The 19,661-nt window shown below is 38.7% G+C and overlaps 1 pseudogene; it reads right to left on the reverse strand.

The window, feature by feature from the left end:
• Positions 1–18,110: 18,110 nt before the first annotated feature.
• Positions 18,111–19,455, reverse strand: LOC139176150 (olfactory receptor 4C15-like; annotated as a pseudogene).
• Between the last annotated feature and the right edge of the window lie 206 nt (positions 19,456–19,661).

Below are 19,661 nucleotides of genomic sequence, written 5' to 3' on the forward strand. Positions count from 1 at the left end.
ATGCTAAACCTGAAACTCCAATACTTTGGCCACCTCATGCGAAGAGTTGACTCATTGGAAAAGACTCTGATGCTGGGAGGGATGGGGGCAGGAGGAGAAGGGGACGACATAGGATGAGATGGCTTGATGGCATTACCGACTCGATGGACATGGGTTTGAGTGGACTCTGGGAGTCGGTGATGGACAGGGAGGCCTGGCTTGCTGCGATTCATGGGGTTGCAAAGAGTCGGACACAACTGAGCAACTGAATTGAACTGAAGAACAGAAATAACTAAGTTGTTTAACAAAATTGTCATTAGAAAAAAATTTCAATTGGACTTTAAGCTCATATGCAATGAAAAGTCTATCTTCTTGAAGATATTCAGCTTCCAGGGGAGATATGTCTTTCTATCCCCTATACTAAGAAACTAAGTGGGAAGCGTACAAGTTGATCCAACGTGGTCCCAACTAAATAAAGTCTGGACCTTCAGTGACCCCAGATATGATTCATTGGTGACTTTGGATTTCTTATTTCCTTCCCTGGAGAAGGAAATAGCTACCCACTCCAGTATTCTGGCCTGCAAATTCCCATGGTCTGTATAGTTCATGGGTTGCAAAGAGTCGGACATGACTGAGTGACTTTCACTTCTTACAGAAGGATCTTAAATGCTCATTTTTGATTAGTGTCATGCAAAATAGCAAAATTAAATATATCTTGTTATATTTAATAAGATCATGTGCTGTCATTGTTATTATTTTTAAGGCTTTATTTTTTTTATAGCAGCTTTAGGTTCACAATAAAATTAAGAGAAAGGTTCAGAGATTTCCCATACAGTCCCTGCCCTAACGCATATATAACCTCCACCCCATTATCAAATATCCCACCGGAGTGGTGCATTTTACTGATGAATTTACACTGACACATTGCAATCACCTGAAGTCCATGGTTTAGCACAGGGCTCACTCTTGGTGGTGTACATTCTATGGATTTGAATAAATGTGCAATGATATGTATGTATTACTATAATATTATAGAGAATATGTTCACTGCCCTAAAACATGATCATTTTTATATTTCTAAAACATAGAATACAGTAAGTCTTTTCACAGAGTACTTCATTTTCATTAAATTCTAAATAAACTATCTTGCACAAAAATTTAGGGGATGGAAAGTAACAGTTTGAGTGAGATCTTTCTGTGTGTTTTGATTGTAAGAATTATTAGCTCCTACATACTATAAAGTCAGGCAGATATTTCATAAACATCAGTATTACCAATGGTGGTCTAGTGGTTAAGACTCCATACTCCTAGTGCATGAAGCACAGGTTCATTCCCTGATCAGGGAACTAAGATCCTGCATGCCATTAGACAAGGCCAAAGTAAGAAAGAAAGAAAAGGGAAAGTGAACATTTTAAAGATATGACACATCATAAATGCAATAAAATGATTACTATAGTTTTCAAGAACAATGGCTGAAATACTCACTGTGGCTCTCAGAGTCCTCTAACTCAGTGCCAGTGCTTCTGCATGCAGCAGCCAAGCCTGGCACTGTCAAATAATGTGCTTGCTAATGGCTATCCATTTTAAAGGGTATGTTTCCGTGTGTGTGTGTGTGTGTTGTGTGTGCGTATTTATGAATTGTGCAATCCTTTCAGGTTTGTTTTAATATTTTTTGTTCATTTGATTTTTCCATCTCATAAGGTATGTTCAGTCGTGTGTGTGTTTTATTTTTTTAATTTTTATTGGAGCAGAGTTGTTTTACAATGTATTATTTCCTCCTATACATGAAAACCATAATTGCAAAAGATACATGCACCCCAATGTGTATTGCGGCACTTTTTACTGCAGTGAGGACATGGAAGCAGCCTCCATCAGCAGAGGAATGCATAAAGATGTGGCACACACACAATGGAATATTACTCAGCCATAAAAGGATCAAAATTGTGCCATTTGCAGAGATGTGGATGGACCTAGAAACTGTCATACAAGTTATTGTTCTATTTTGTTTACTTCAAGTTAAGCTGGGAGGCAGGATTTAGCAGAAAATAGTCAGAGAGGAACCAGGACTGGAACTGAAGCATTTGTGTTCTATGGCAATTCTTGCTGACTCTGCTCCACACTGTTGCATAAAATATCAGTCTCCAGCCATCCAGAAGGAGCTAGCATAAAGCCTGAAAATCACAAGCAGATAAAGGAGTAAACCTCTGACATGCTCAGTGCATGCTCTGACTAGTCAGTGGGTGAAACTTCAGGATGGGTCAAAGAAATCAACATTTTAGATGTATATCTGAAAAATAATAGCGAGGAGTAAGGGATAGAGAGATTAGAGAATGGTGGCAGGAATCAGAGCAAAAGGGGAAAATCTGATTGTGGGAAACAGCCAGAAAAGGAAGAAGAACCAGGGGATGAGACAGGGATGAGACACAAGAGCAAAGATCCATGTTAGGGATAAAGAGTAGTTTATCCCAGGGTTTCATTAGAGAGTTATCTTTCTCTTCTCCAGCCCTCATATTATCTCTTACTCCAATCCCAGAAACAGAATGCAATTTGGGGCTGTAAGTAGGGGCAATGGTGTGTCCTGGACAGAAAATGTTAGTATAATAATTAGGACAATAAGTATCACAACATCACCAGTATCAGTGCATATCCACTGCATATCATTAATCTGTGTCTGTGTCCTTTTCCTATCCCTATGCCTTGTAAATAAGAAACGTGTAAGTATAGAATACTGTGCCTCTGCTCCCTTCAATACCCCTTTTTGGAAAATAATTGGGCCTGGACCAGTGTTGCATTAAGCAGAGACCAATGAAAGAAGAGGCTCCCCCAAATATTAGAATCCTCTTATCTCCAAGGGAAATGTGTTTCTTGAACTTGAGGTTTCTCAGGAGACAGAATTGGGTAGAGGCAACTGACCTAAAACCCAATCTTGACTGGGAGGTAAGAAAAAGGAAATTGTTCAGTTGGGCTTGAAAACTTATCTTTTTTCTTTGTGGAGGAAAAAAAAAAAAAAACCTATGAGCTCTTGCTCCTTCAATTCTTATTTACTTTGAAGACAAATCATGCTCAGTATTTGCAACATGTAAATTGTACTCCAAATAGATCCACTCTGCTTTCTGTCTCAGGACCTATGGGGAGAGAAGATACACCATAGATACCAACCCTTCCTAGAAAGGTTAGACTCTTTTGAGTTAGACTCCTCAAAAGGGTCTGTAATACTAGCAGAAATTTTCTTACTCTACTCTTAGAAATTTCTAGAATAAATAGGAAATATTCTCACTATTCTGTGATAAAACTATCTCTAAATAGCTATATCCATTACCCCAAATCATTCCCTGGCAGATCACGTGAATTAAACATTTCTTCTTCCTCCAACAAATATTTATTACTCATGAAAAGTTCTTTGTCAAGGCTTTGAAGGAAAAATGTCTCACCCTTCCCACCCAACCCTGAAGGATTTGCTAAATAAGCCATTTAGTTCCCTTAATCCAGAATCCCATCAAACCATGATGCTAATTAATCCCAGACAAGATTGTCAAATGGAATATTCTGCCCACAGAGCTCTCCTCACTTCCTACTCTGTCCTAATGGGACAGCTTCCATTTCAGTTACCAAGAGCTCCACTCATGTACCCTCAGTTGAGTTCAGTTCAGTCACTCAGTTGTGTCCGACTCTGCAACCCCATGAATCTCACCATGCCAGGCCTCCCTGTCCATCACCAACTCCCGGAGTTCACTCAAACTCAAGTCCACCGAGTCAATGATAGCATCCAGCCATCTCATCCTCTGTCGTCCCCTTCTCCTCCTGCCCCCAATCCCTCCCAACATCAGTGTCTTTTCCAATGAGTCAACTCTTCGCATGAGGTGGCCAAAGTACTGGAGTTTCAGCTTTAGCATCAGTCCTCCCAATGAACATCCAGGACTGATCTCCTTTAGAATGGACTGGTTGGACCCCCTTGCAGTCCAAGGGACTCTCAAGAGTCTTCTCCAACTCCACAGTTCAAAAGCATCAATTCTTTGGCACTCAGCTTTCTTCACAGTCCAACTCTCACATCCATATATGACCACAGGAAAAACCATAGCCTTGACTAGACGGACCTTTGTTGACAAAGTGGTATCTCTGCTTTTGAATATGCTATCTAGGTTGGTCATAACTTTCCTTCCAAGGAGTAAATATCTTTTACTTTCATAGCTGCTATCACCATCTGCAGTGATTTTGGAGTCGAGAAAAATGAAGCCTGGCACTGTTTCCAGTGTTCCCCATCTATTTCCCATGAAGTGATGGGACCAGATGCCATGATCTTCGTTTTCTGAATGTTGAGCTTTAAGCCAACTTTTTCACTCTCCTCTTTCACTTTCATCAAGAGGCTTTTGAGTTCCTCTTCACTTTCTGCCATAAGGGTGGTGCCATTTGCATATCTGAGGTTATTGATATTTCTCCCAGCAATATTGATTCCAGCTTGTGCTTCTTCCAGACGAGCGTTTCTCATGATGTACTCTACATAAAAGTTAAATAAGCAGGGTGACCATATACAGCCTTGACATACTCCTTTTCCTATTTGGAACCAGTCTGTTGTTCCATGTCCAGTTCTAACTGTTGCTTCCTGATCTGCATACAAATTTCTCAAGAGGCAGATCAGGTGGTCTCGTATTCCCATCTCTTTCAGAATTTTCCACAGTTTACTGTGATCCACACAGTCAAAGGCTTTGGCATAGTCAATAAAGCAGAAATAGATGTTTTTCTGGAACTCTCTTGCTTTTTCCATGATCCAGCAGATGTTGGCAATTTGATCTCTAGTTCCTCTGCCTTTTCTAAAACCAGCTTGAACAAAAAAAGTTCACGGTTCACCTATTGCTGAAGCCTGGCTTGGACAATTTGAGCATTACTTTACTAGCGTGTGAGATGAGTGCAATAGTGCGGTACTTTGAGCATTCTTTGGCATTGCCTGTCTTTGGGATTGGAATGAAAACTGACCTTTTCCAGTCCTGTAGCTATGGCTGAGTTTTCCAAATTTGCTGGCATATTGAGTGCAGCACTTTTACAGCATTATATATTTTGATTAGCAATAGAGAATAACACTTTTGTATATTTTAATTTCTTATATTTCATTTGTTTTGAATTTCATATGCAATGTCAATTTAATTTTTGATATCTTTAAGTTTTGAGCTTGTTTTCCCCAACATTATGCAATAAACTCTATCAATTTTAAACTCCTGTTTCCGTTTTAGTCAATCATGCCTTTAAATTTTAATGTCAAATGAAACACATTTTAACGTGAATTTTGATGTACACTTCCTCTCTCTGATTAATCATCAATTCTTTAGTGATTCAATAACTCCATCAACTCAGTCATCAAATGTGTACTGAGAATCTACTCATATCTGGAGTCAACTTATAGAGCATGAAAAGACGTCCTCAACCTCCTCATAACGACGTTGGAGGGATACCTTTTCTCTATGTAAGAATTTTAATCATTAAAAAACTACACATAACTCTGCAATAACACCAAGTGAATTTTATTTTATTTTATTTTATGAGGTTTATTTATTTATTTATTTTTAATTTTATTTTATTTTTAAACTTTACAATATTGTATTAGTTTTGCCAAATATCACTCTATATCAGAAAGATCCTATAAAATAAGTTGATTGGTTGTTAAAGATTTAAACATGGAAAATAAGTGAAATTATGTCTTTAGTTTAGTTAAACTGCAATTTCCAACAAAGTTCTCTGAAAATTAAATATTCAAAAAATTTATAAAGGGTTTCCCTAAGTAAGGTAAATATATCAGTGTCAGTAAATCAAACTATTTAACTCTATTAAAGTTATACATCTAAATACAATTAGGTTTCCCTTGCAGTTGAGCTAAAATACTATTAGTTCACTATGAGAAATTGGAAATATCACAATAATTATAAACTCTGATTAGAAGTTGCAATTTTCTCTGTTGATTATTTTAAAAAGAAAATAAATCAATGATTATTTAATTTTAATACATTAGGTTTCCAGTAGGGGATAAAAACAAAAGAAAGGGAGCTCTTTGTTGTGAGAAGAGGAGTTAGGATAGAAGAGTGATTAAATATTTTTAGAAAGGGAACATGCATTGCTTCAGGGAAAATAGACGCTCCCATCATTAAAAACTGCACTCTCATTAAATCCAAACGTTTTAAGAGACAAATTTTGGGTAGATAACAGACAAACATGACATCCAGTTCAACTAATTCTATTTTATTTTAAGTAAGAAAAGAGAAGGTTTGGGACATAAAACCGGGAAAGCATCATTGAAGAATGTATGCATTAGTTTAAATCAATACTACTTGAGAATTTTATTATTGCATTCAACCATTATCTCCAAACTTTTCTGGACCACCCTGCCTCTTTGATTTGGGAGGGCATCATGGTAGTAGAAGGTCTTTTTCCTTCCTTGATCCTTACATTTTACTTTTACCTACTGAACTGTTAACTGATTCAAATATATTTGGTGCCAAATTTTTTCCATTCTTCCTAAGTTAAATAACCATCTGCCTCTATCTCCTATGTTCCAAATGTGTGTGTGTGTGTGTGTGTGTGTGTATGATTGAATAAGGCAATTCAGGATTAAATATTATTCTTTTTCCATAATCTTATCATTCAAACAAGTTTTTGCTTGTCCTATTTCATTTGACATACCCGTTTTTTGCAAGGTAACTGGACTGGCCATGTGATTCATCCATTTTTAGTTACAAAGCATGATCTGTGATACAGAGTGTTTTAATTAAGACACTTAGGCTAGAACTAGAAAGGGATGTTACTACATAGCCTCTCTCTCAGCATCTCATATAAAATATCAAATTCTAATCATCACATAGATTGCATCTTAGAAAAAAGAAATCATGAGTCATGAGAGAAGGATAGCAACTGATATCTTAAATTTCTGTCCTGATTCTAAAACCAAGTGCATTAAACTGCATGCTGAGGTTAATATTAAAGCAAAATAAATAAATAAATAAAGATCCAACTGGATAATAGTGAGGAGGAGGAAAGAAGCAGACTAAAGCAGTCAGAACAGGAGAGAGGAGTGAGCAGGTTCCAGGGAAAGAAGAGTTGAGGATGGGATATAGAAAGATATAGAGTGGGAAGGAAAACAAACATCTTAGAGAAAGTCATTTTATCTGAGATTTCATCCCATAGTTCAGCTTCTTTCTTCCTGAACAACCATGCCATCGTTCACCCCAATTAAAGAGAGACTGTTGTTGTGTGTCGTCCCAAGGATTGTCAAGGATCCTGAAAATCCAGGTGTGTAGAAAGTGGAGCCCAATTTCATACTCTGTCCCAGAAGCATCAGCTCTGACCATAGACTTTGAACCAGGAGCTCCCCAAGGGAGAAACTTCTGCCAAGCTGGCCTTCATTCCATGTGTTGTGTCCTCTGTGAGCAGAAGTGCCTTTGAGAAGTAGTTCAGCCATGTGCTGAGCCCAGGGAAGGCCTAGGAAGCCTGAACCACCATAACTCTTCATTGGTAGAAACACTCTCCAGGAGCTCTGTCATTTGTTAGAAGACACACTGAGTATAGATTCCAAGAGATCAGTGTTTAGGGCTCAGATGGTAAAGAACCCGTCTGCAATACAGGAGACCTGGGCTCAATCCCTGGGTTGGGAAGATCCCTTGGAAGAGTGCAACACCATCCAGTATTGTCACCTGGAAAATCTCATTGACATAGGACCCTGGCAGGCTACAGTCCATGGGGTCACAAAGAGTCAGACATAACTGAGACTAAGCACAGCACAGAAGAAAAAATTTCTGACAGATTGAGAAACTTACCTCTTTCCTTACAACAAAACAGATGACTTCCAGTAGAGTATATTTTTCATATATTCAACTTTCATTTACTTATAAGGTGAATTATGTGTAGCTTGAATACAACACACAAACTATACTTCATTGAGATTTATCATTGCCTTCTATCACAAGTGATGATGGGATGTAAAGAGTTTATGGAGAAAGGGAACTCTTCATGTAGCCATAATTCACACAGCTCCTTCCTGGTAACACTGGGTCAGACAGAACAGCAAGGTCTGTATTGGAGCAGAGAGAATGCTCTGAAAATGGAGTGAATTTCTTAATTCCATTCTTGGAAATTTAATTGAAGTAAACTATTCCTGAACTCTGAGACATAAATGCCTCTGCGGCCAGCTTTCTTCCCACTGTATCTCTCTCTCTCTCTCTTGCTGTTTTCTTTTTGTGTATGTGTGAAAAATCATGAGGCTAAGTGTTTTCTTTTTACTGTACTGGATATTTATAGAAATTCACACAAGAGTTTGCAAATGCTTAAGGTAGGCTTTAAGCCTCAGGAGCTCCAAGGAAACTATTTCTTCCAAACCAGTCCCAAGTGATATGCAATGAGCTATCTAGCTCAAACAGTCCAAGGGCAAAATCAAGCCTTGGGGACAATTAGTCATACTTCAACTCATATGACTTGATTTGAGGTAATTCTGTTCTCTTCCACATAAACTTTCCTAAGTCCATCTCTTCTAGAGGCCTGGAAGTCTTTGAAGACAGCTGAAAGCCCGTAGATGAAATACGTGTGGTTAACTACTCTTTTTTTTTTTTTTTACTTCTTCTTTTTTTTTTTTTAATATATATGCATTATGGTCATATTACCTTTTCTCCCTTATCTATATATCTTTTTTTTTTTGAATGTTGAGTTTTATTTTAATTTAATTTTATTTTTAAACTTTACATAATTGTATTAGTTTTGCCAAATATCAAAATGAATCCGCCACAGGCATACATGTGTTCCCCATCCTGAACCCTCCTCCCTCCTCCCTCCCCACACCATCCCTCTGGGTCGTCCCAGTGCACCAGCCCCAAGCATCCAGTATCGCGCATCGAACCTGGACTGGCAACTCGTTTCTTACATGATATTCTACATGTTTCAATGTCACTCTCCCAAATCTTCCCACCCTCTCCCTCTCCCACAGAGTCCATAAAACTGTTCTATACATCAGTGTCTCTTTTGCTGTCTCGTACACCAGGTTATTGTTACCATCTTTCTAAATTCCATATATATGCATTAGTATACTGTATTTATGTTTTTCCTTCTGGCTGACTTCACTCTGTATAATAGGCTCCAGTTTCATCCACCTCATTAGAACTGATTCAAATGTATTCTTTTTAATGGCTGAGTAATACTCCATTGTGTATATGTACCACTGCTTTCTTATCCATTCATCTGCTGATGGACATCTAGGTTGCTTCCATGTCCTGGCTATTATAAACAGTGCTGCGATGAACATTGGGGTACACGTGTCTCTTTTCCTTCTGGTTTCCTCAGTGTGTATGCCCAGCAGTGGGATTGCTGGATCATAAGGCAGTTCTATTTCCAGTTTTTTAAGGAATCTCCACACTGTTCTCCATAGTGGCTGTACTAGTTTGCATTCCCACCAACAGTGTAAAAGGGTTCCCTTTTCTCCACACCCTCTCCAGCATTTATTATTCGTAGACTTTTGGATCGCAGCCATTCTGACTGGTGTGAAATGGTACCTCATAGTGGTTTTGATTTGCATTTCTCTGATAATGAGTGATGTTGAGCATCTTTTCATGTGTTTGTTAGCCATCTGTATGTCTTCTTTGGAGAAATGTCTATTTAGTTCTTTGGCCCATTTTTTGATTGGGTCATTTATTTTTCTGGAGTTGAGCTGTAGGAGTTGCTTGTATGTTTTTGAGATTAGTTGTTTGTCAGTTGCTTCATTTGCTATTATTTTCTCCCATTCTGAAGGCTGTCTTTTCACCTTGCTAATAGTTTCCTTTGATGTGCAGAAGCTTTTAAGGTTAATTAGGTCCCATTTGTTTATTTTTGCCTTTATTGCCAATATTCTGGGAGGTGGGTCATAGAGGATCCTGCTGTGATGTATGTCAGTGTTTTACCTATGTTCTCCTCTAGGAGTTTTATAGTGTCTGGTCTTACGTTTAGATCTTTAATCCATTTTGAGTTTATTTTTGTGTATGGTGTTAGAAAGTGGTCTACTTTCATTCTTTTACACGTGGTTGACCAGATTTCCCAGCACCACTTGTTAAAGAGATTGTCTTTAATCCATTGTATATTCTTGCCTCCTTTGTCGAAGATAAGGTGTCCATATGTGCGTGGATTTATCTCTGGGCTTTCTATTTTATTCCATTGATCTATATTTCTGTCTTTGTGCCAGTACCATACTGTCTTGATAACTGTGGCTTTGTAGTAGAGCCTGAAGTCAGGTAGGTTGATTCCTCCAGTTCCATTCTTCTTTCTCAAGATCACTTTGGCTATTCGAGGTTTTTTGTTTTTCCATACAAATTGTGAAATTATTTGTTCTAGCTCTGTGAAGAATACTGTTGGTAGCTTGATAGGGATTGCATTGAATCTGTAAATTGCTTTGGGTAGTATACTCATTTTCACTATATTGATTCTTCCAATCCATGAACATGGTATATTTCTCCATCTATTAGTGTCCTCTTTGATTTATTTCACCAGTGTTTTATAGTTTTCTATATATAGGTCTTTAGTTTCTTTAGGTAGATATATTCCTAAGTATTTTATTCTTTCCATTGCAATGGTGAATGGAATTGTTTCCTTAATTTCTCTTTCTGTTTTCTCATTATTAGTGTATAGGAATGCAAGGGATTTCTGTGTGTTGATTTTATATCCTGCAACTTTACTATAGTCATTGATTATTTCTAGTAATTTTCTGGTGGAATCTTTAGGGTTTTCTATGTAGAGGATCATGTCATCTGCAAATAGTGAGAGTTTTACTTCTTCTTTTCCAATTTGGATTCCTTTTATTTCTTTTTCTGCTCTGATTGCTGTGGCCAAAACTTCCAAAACTATGTTGAATAGTAATGGTGAAAGTGGGCACCCTTGTCTTGTTCCTGACTTTAGAGGAAATGCTTTCAATTTTTCACCATTGAGGATAATGTTTGCTGTGGGTTTGTCATATATAGCTTTTATTATGTTGAGGTATGTTCCTTCTATTCCTGCTTTCTGGAGAGTTTTTATCATAAATGGATGTTGAATTTTGTCAAAGGCTTTCTCTGCATCTATTGAGATAATCATATGGTTTTTATTTTTCAATTTGTTAATGTGGTGTATTACATTGATTGATTTGCGGATATTGAAGAATCCTTGCATCCCTGGGATAAAGCCCACTTGATCATGGTGTATGATCTTTTTAATGTGTTGTTGGATTCGGATTGCTAGAATTTTGTTAAGGATTTTTGCATCTATGTTCATCAGTGATATTGGCCTGTAGTTTTCTTTTTTTGTGGCATCTTTGTCAGGTTTTGGTATTAGGGTGATGGTGGCCTCATAGAATGAGTTTGGAAGTTTACCTTCCTCTGCAATTTTTTGGAAGAGTTTGAGCAGGATAGGTGTCAGCTCTTCTCTAAATTTTTGGTAGAATTCAGCTGTGAAGCCGTCTGGACTGGGGCTTTTGTTTGCTGGAAGATTTTTGATTACAGTTTCAATTTCCGTGCTTGTGATGGGTCTGTTAAGATTTTCTATTTCTTCCTGGTCCAGTTTTGGAAAGTTGTACTTTTCTAAGAATTTGTCCATTTCTTCCACGTTGTCCATTTTATTGGCATATAATTGTTGATAGTAGTCTCTTATGATCCTTTGTATTTCTGTGTTGTCTGTTGTGATCTCTCCATTTTCGTTTCTAATTTTGTTGATTTGATTTTTCTCCCTTTGTTTCTTGATGAGTCTGGCTAATGGTTTGTCAATTTTATTTATCCTTTCAAAGAACCAGCTTTTGGTTTTGTTGATTTTTGCTATGGTCTCTTTTGTTTCTTTTGCATTTATTTCTGCTCTAATTTTTAAGATTTCTTTCCTTCTACTAACCCTGGGGTTCTTCATTTCTTCCTTTTCTAGTTGCTTTAGGTGTAGAGTTAGGTTATTTATTTGACTTTTTTCTTGTTTCTTGAGGTGTGCCTGTATTGCTATGAACTTTCCCCTTAGGACTGCTTTTACCGTGGCCCACAGGTTTTGGGTTGTTGTGTTTTCATTTTCATTCGTTTCTATGCAAATTTTGATTTCTTCTGTGGTTTGTTGGTTATTCAGCAGCGTGTTGTTCAGCCTCCATATGTTGGAATTTTTAATAGTTTTTCTCCTGTAATTGAGATCTAATCTTACTGCATTGTGGTCAGAAAAAATGCTTGGGATGATTTCTATTTTTTTGAATTTACCAAGGCTAGCTTTATGGCCCAGGATGTGATCTATCCTGGAGAAGGTTCCATGTGCACTTGAGAAAAAGGTGAAATTCATTGTTTTGGGATGAAATGACCTATAGATATCAATTAGGTCTAACTGGTCTATTGTATCGTTTAAAGTTTGTGTTTCCTTGTTAATTTTCTGTTTAGTTGATCTATCCATAGGTGTAAGTGGGGTATTAAAGTCTCCCACTATTATTGTGTTATTGTTAATTTCTCCTTTCATACTTGTTAGCATTTGTCTTACGTACTGTGGTGCTCCCATGTTGGGTGCATATATATTTATAATTGTTATATCTTCTTCTTGGATTGATCCTTTGATCATTATGTAGTGATCATCTTTGTCTCTTTTCACAGCCTTTGTTTTAAAGTCTATTTTATCTGATATGAGTATTGCTACTCCTGCTTTCTTTTGGTCCCTATTTGCATGGAAAATCTTTTTCCAGCCCTTCACTTTCAGTCTGTATGTGTCCCCTGTTTTGAGGTGGGTCTCCTGTAGATAACATATGTAGGGGTCTTGTTTTTGTATCCATTCAGCCAGTCTTTGTCTTTTGGTTGGGGCATTCAACCCATTTACGTTTAAGGTAATTACTGATAAGTATGATCCCGTTGCCATTTACTTTATTGTTTTGGGTTTGAGTTTATACACCGTTTTTGTGTTTCCTGTCTAGAGAATATCCTTTAGTATTTGTTGGAGATCTGGTTTGGTGGTGCTGAATTCTCTCAGCTTTTGCTTGTCTGAAAAGCTTTTGATTTCTCCTTCATACTTGAATGAGATCCTTGCTGGGTACAATAATCTGGGCTGTAGGTTATTTTCTTTCATCATTTTAAGTATGTCTTGCCATTCCCTCCTGGCTCGAAGAGTTTCTATTGAAAGATCAGCTGTTATCCTTATGGGAATTCCCTTGTGTGTTATTTGTTGTTTTTCCCTTGCTGCTTTTAATATTTGTTCTTTGTGTTTGATCTTTGTTAATTTGATTAATATGTGTCTTGGGGTGTTTCTCCTTGGGTTTATCCTGTTTGGTACTCTCTGGGTTTCTTGGACTTGGGTGATTATTCCCTTCCCCATTTTAGGGAAGTTTTCCACTATTATCTCCTCAAGTATTTTCTCATGGTCTTTCTTTTTGTCTTCTTCTTCTGGAACCCCTATTATTCAAATGTCGTAGCGTTTAATATTGTCCTGGAGGTCTCTGAGATTGTCCTCATTTCTTTTAATTCGTTTTTCTTTTATCCTCTCTGATTCAGTTATTTCTACCATTCTATCTTCTAATTCACTAATCCTATCTTCTGCCTCTGTTATTCTACTATTTGTTGCCTCCAGAGTGTTTTTAATTTCATTTATTGCATTATTCATTATATATTGACTCTTTTTTATTTCTTCTAGGTCCTTGCTAAACCTTTCTTGCATCTTCTCAATCCTTGTCTCCAGGCTATTTATCTGTGATTCCATTTTAGTTTCAAGATTTTGGATCAATTTCACTATCATTATTCGGAATTCTTTATCAGGTAGATTCCCTATGTCTTCCTCTTTTGTTTGGTTTGGTGGGCATTTATCCTGTTCCTTTATCTGCTGAGTATTCCTCTGTCTCTTCATCTTGTTTAAATTGCTGAGTTTGGGGTGTCCTTTATGTATTCTGGCAGTTTGTGGAGTTCTCTTTATTGTGGCGTTTCCTCACTGTGTGTGGGTTTGTACAGGTGGCTTGTCAAGGTTTCCTGGTTAGGGAAGCTTGTGTCGGTGTTCTGGTGGGTGGAGCTGTATTTCTTCTCTCTGGAGTGCAATGAAATGACCAGTAGTGAGTTATGAGATGTCTATAGTTTTGGGGTGACTTTGGGCAGCCTGTATCTTGAAGCTCAGGGCTGTGTTCCTTTGTTGCTGGAGAATTTGCTTGGTATGTCTTGCCCTGGAACTTATTGGCCCTTGTGTGGTGCTTGGTTTCAGTGTCGGTATGGAGGCATTTGATTAGCTCCTGTCAATTAATGTTCCTTGGAGTCAGGAGTTCCCTGGAGTCAGGGTTTGGACTTAAGTCTCCTGCTTCCGGTTATCGGTCTTATTTTTACAGTAGTTTCAAAACTTCTCCTTCTATATAGCACCATTGATAAAACATCTACAGTAGAGTTTGGAATTTCAAAAATACGATGTTAAAGAAAAGAAGAAGGAAAAGAAAGAGAGAAAAAACGAACAAACAAAAACAAACAATGTCACAAAAATTATAAAGAAAATACAGGTACAAAATTGATATTATTCAGATATACAATGTTATATAGAAGAAGAAGAGAAAGAAACAGAGAAGAAGAAAAAAAGAAGTCACAGAAATTATATATAAAAAAAAACTATAGGTACAAAATTGATAACAAATACCAAAAAGCGAAAATTAAAAATCTAGAGTAGAGTTTGGAATTTCAAAAATACAATGTTAAAGAAAAGAAAAAAAAAAAAAAACAAGGTCAAAAAATTATAAAATATATATATATGAAGTTTGCTGAAGAAGAAAAAAATAGGGTCTTTTTTTTTTTTTTTTTTTGCAAAGTAATAGGTTATAAAAGTGAAAATTAAAGGAACAATAGAGGACTTAAAAATTGTTTTTTAATTAAAAAAAAAAAGAAAGAATGATCGTAAAATTAATAAAAATATATCTAGGACTTTCTTGGTGTTGTTGTGGGTTCAGTTCATTTTTGGCTAGTTCCTTGGTCAGATTTATATTTCTCAAGATCTATAGGCCCCTTCCTATGTAGTCCGTAGTAACCACAGGGTTTTGGTCTATTGCCTGTAGCTTCCAAGGCGTTTCCCTCTGTTATATCTTCTTCTGTTTGCTAGTCTCTTCAGTATCTGGTTTCCGCCCTGACACAAAGGGGACGGTGGAGGACACTTTTTTTTTTTTTTTTTTTAGGCTTACTTGTTCAGTCACGCTGTGGGGAGGGAGGGAGGAATGCTGCAAACAAATAACACTGGGGTGGGCTCGCAGTGCCTCAGCCACCCTGGGTCTGCCCCCGCTCACGGCGCATGTAGCCACCCTGCCCACTGCTCGGGCTCTAGGTTGTTCCGCCGGGAACAATCCGACGCCGGCCCTGGGTTGCATGCACCTTCCAGGTCCAAGCCGCTCAGGTTCAGGCACTCGGGTAGTCCTCAGAGGCGCAGACTCAGTTGGGCCTGCGTTTTGTGCTCTTCCCAGGTCCGAGCAGCTCAGGTGATGAGGTGTTTGGCGAACGCCAATGCTGCAACTTATCGCCTCCCCGCCACTCGGTTATCTGGGTGTAAAACCGGCGCACCTTCTCAGGCAGATGTTGACCTTCCAGACCCCCAAGAAGTTTTAGTTAGCAAAGAAGCCTGCTTACAGTTTTATAGATAATGTCTCTCTGGGGCTGCGATTGCCCCCTTCCGGCTCTGGCTGCCTATCACCGGAGGGGGATGGTCTGCTGCTGGCTATCTCTGTTCAGTCCTTTTTTCCGTGCGCGGGCCTGACGGTCTTAGGTTAGGACTGGCTTTTCGCATGGTAGATATCCCACAGTCTGGTTTGCTAGCCCAAATTATTTCGCTCAGATAGCGCTCAGGGTATTCAGGCCAGATTCTTACTCTCAGCGATGCAGCCCGCGCCGCGCCTCCCTGCCCAGCCCCCGCTTGCTAAAGGCGGATGCAGGCGTCTGTGCTGCTTCTCCTCTGGGGGAGTTACCGTAGGGCTCTCAATCTGCGAGTTTTAATTGTTTATTTATTTTTTCTCCCTGTTATGTTGCCCTCTGTGCTTCCAAAGCTCGGCACAGATTCGGCAGTGAGAGGTTTCCTGGTGTTTGGAAACTTCTCTCTTTTTAAGATTCCCTTCCTGGGAGGGAGCTCCGTCCCTCCCTCTTTTGTCTCATTTTTTTGTCTTTAATATTTTTTCCTACCTCCTTTCAAAGAGTTGGGTTGCTTTTCTGGGTGCCTGATGTCCTCTGCTGGCATTCAGAAGTTGTTTTGTGGAATTTACTCGATGTTTAAATGCTCTTTTGATGAATTTGTGGGGGAGAAAGTGTTCTCCCCGTCCTACTCCTCCGCCATCTTGGCTCCTCCCCCCCCCCGTGGTTAACTACTCTTGTTTGTGTTATATCAACTTGTGAACTGGTTTCCCTGGTGGCTCAGATGGTAAAGCATCTGCTTGCAATGCAGGAGAGCAGGGTTAAATCCCTGTGTTGGGAAGATCCCCTGGAGAAAGAAATGGCAAGCCACACCAGTACCCTTGCCTGGAAAAGCCTATGGACAGAGGAGCCTGGTAGGCAACAGTCCATGGGGTCACAAAAGAGTTGAACATGACTGAGCAACATCACTTTCACTTTGAAAGTGTGAATTATAGTTATCATCAATATCAAAGGGCTAATGTCAGCAATAATTACAGTTCTTTGGCAAATCTGAAAATTAATATGTTAATGTTTTTCTTTCTATTGTTTATTTATTTATTTTTAAAATAGTGTTGATTTACAAAGTTTTGTTATTTTCAGTTGTACAGCAGATACATTAGGTTGGGCAAAAATTTCCTTGATATATATATGTATTTATATTTATATATGCAAAACCTGATCCCTAAGACAATTTTGTCTTCCCTCCAGAAATATTTCCCAAAATATCAAATGAGTGGCAAGAAGTGACAGTAATTTTTTTCATTCTTTTTTACTTATAGATTCTAAGTCTTCTTAGTTCATTTGAGGATATTGAATTGCCAAATCAGAGTTCATAAGTGACCTAAAATGAAAACTAAATTATTTCCTAGAACTTATGCTATTTTTTATAATATTACATTACTTACAGTTTAGCTCAGTTCAGTCACTCAGTCATGTCCGACTCTTTGTGACCCCATGAACCGCAGCATGCCAGGCCTCCCTGTCCATCACCAACACCTGGAGTCCACCCAAACCCATGTCCATCAAGTCAGTGATGCCATCTAGCTATCTCATCCTCTGTCATCCCCTTCTACTCCTGCTCTCAATCTTTCCCAGCATTGGGGTCTTTTCAAATGAGTGAGCTCTTCGCATCAGGTGGCCAAAATATTGGAGTTTCAGCTTCAACATCAGTCCTACCAATGAACATCCAGGACTGATCTCCTTTAGAATGGACTGGTTGGACCTCCTTGCAGTCCAAGGGACTCTCAAGAGTCTTCTCCAACTCCACAGTTCAAAAGCATCAATCCTTTGGCACTCAGCTTTCTTCACAGTCCAACTCTCACATCCATACATGACCACTGGAAAAACCATAGCCTTGACTAGATGGACCTTTGTTGACAAAGTGATGTCTCTGCTTTTTAATATGCTATCTAGGTTGGTCATAACTTTCCTTCCAAGGAGTAAGCATCTTTTAATTTCATGGATGCAATCACTATCTGTAGTGATTTTGGATCCCAGAAAAATAAAGTCTGACACTGTTTCCACTGTTTCCCCATCTATTTCCCATGAAGTGATGGGACCAGATGCCATGATCTTCGTTTTCTGAATGTTGAGCTTTAAGCCAACTTTTTCACGCTCTTCTCAACTTTCATCAAGAGGCCCTTTAGTTCTTCTTCAGTTCTGCCATAAGGGTGGTGTCATATGCATGTCTGGGGTTATTGATATTTCTCCCAGCAATCTTGATTCCAGCTTGTGCTTCCTCCAGCCCAGTGTTTCTCATGATGTACTCTGCATATAAGTTAAATAAGCAGGGTGACAGTATACAGCCTTGACGTACTCCTTTTCCTATTTGGCATCAGTCTGTTGCTCCATGTCCAGTTGTAACTGTTGCTTCCTGATCTGCACACAAGTTTCTCAAGAGACAGGTCAGGTGGTCTGGTATTCCCATCTTTTCAGAATGTTCCACAGTTTATTGTGATCCACACAGTCAACCCCTGTCAAAAAATGCTCATCCATATAAAATTTTTGTCTGATTAGAAATTTTTAATTTTTTATTCAACTTTAAATGTTTTATTTTTCATTAGAAACCATTATCTTATTCCACACTTTCCTCATGGCACTTTTCACTTCTTTGTTCCTGAAAGCTTAAATCAAAGGATTGAACATGGGAGTTAGGATGGTGTAAAGTATGGCTACCATTTTGTCAAAGGAGAAAGAATATGGAGGCCATACATAGATAAACATGCATGGGATAAAGAACAAAATCACAACAGCAATGTGAGATCTGCAGGTAGAGAGGGCTTTCTGCTGACCTTCAGAGCTATGGGTTCACAGAGACAGCAAGATGACCCCATAGGAGACAAGCAACAAGAAGAAGATTAGGATGCAGATAAACCCACTGCTGCTGCTGCTAAGTCACTTCAGTCGTGTCCAACTCTGTGCGACCCCATAGACAGCAGCCCACCAGACTCCCCCGTCCCTGGGATTCTCTAGGCAAGAACACTGGAGTGGGTTGCCATTTCCTTCTCCAATGCATGAAAGTGAAAAGTGAAAGTGAAGTTGCTCAGTCGTGTCCGACTCTTCGTAACCCCATGGACTGCAACCTACCAGGCTCCTCCGTCCATGGGATTTTCTAGGCAAGAGTACTGGAGTGGGGTGCCATTGCCTTCTCTGAAATCCACTGTTGGTGACTACCAAAAGCCCAAAGATGTGAGTGTCAGTGCAGGCAAGCTCCAGCAGTGGGTACAAGTCACATATGAAGTGATCAATGACATTGGGGCCACAGAAGGGCAGCTGGAAAGTGAAGAGAATCTGTATCATGGAATGAATGAAGCCCCCTGTCCAGGCTACCACCATCAGCAGGACACAGAGTCTGTGTTTCATGATAGAAGAATAGTTCAAAGGCTTGCTGAAGCCACATCCATGTTCTGAGGAAGGGAAAAGAGAAGTTTATTGATCATGCCTGCCATGTGCATGAGTGGGGGGGGGGGGGGGGGGGGAGTTGCATGCCATCCGTGATCAGATGACTTCCTTATCTACATACAGATAGAAGGAGAAATAAGACAAAACTGAAGAAGTACTTGGATCATGGCTATACTCCTAGTTATTTCTTTAAAGTCTAAAAAAAAACCTGAAACTTTAAAATCAACTAATTCATCCTTCAAAAAAAAGGTCATTGGGAACACACCTTGCTGTAGACTAATACATAATAAATATCCATGTATTAAGTTGGCTTTCTTTTCACTCATTATTTAAAAACAAGAAGAAAAGCTGACAAAAATAAGTAATACCTACTAATATGTACTGTTATGATGACTAAGTTAAATAATGCAAGGAAGCAGTTGTTCAGAGTTAAGTGGCTATGAAACAGTCCACATTAGATCTTATTACCCAGTTTTACTGGTAGGAAGTCCATGCTTAAAGAGATAAAATTAAAGAAATAACAGACGCTGGCTCTGGAGTTTTAACCCAGAACCTCTGACTCCAGCATGGAAGTGACTGGCTCTACAGGGAAAGAAGAAAAAATTTCTCTAGTAAGAGCTTCAGAGCAGGAGGGGCTTCTCTAGAGTTTCCATTCACTGTAAAGGTTATAATCTGATTTCTGTGTTCATATTTGACTGA

This window comes from Bos indicus, chromosome 15 (assembly GCF_029378745.1).
Source record: "Bos indicus isolate NIAB-ARS_2022 breed Sahiwal x Tharparkar chromosome 15, NIAB-ARS_B.indTharparkar_mat_pri_1.0, whole genome shotgun sequence".
Classification (NCBI taxonomy): Eukaryota; Metazoa; Chordata; class Mammalia; order Artiodactyla; family Bovidae; genus Bos; species Bos indicus.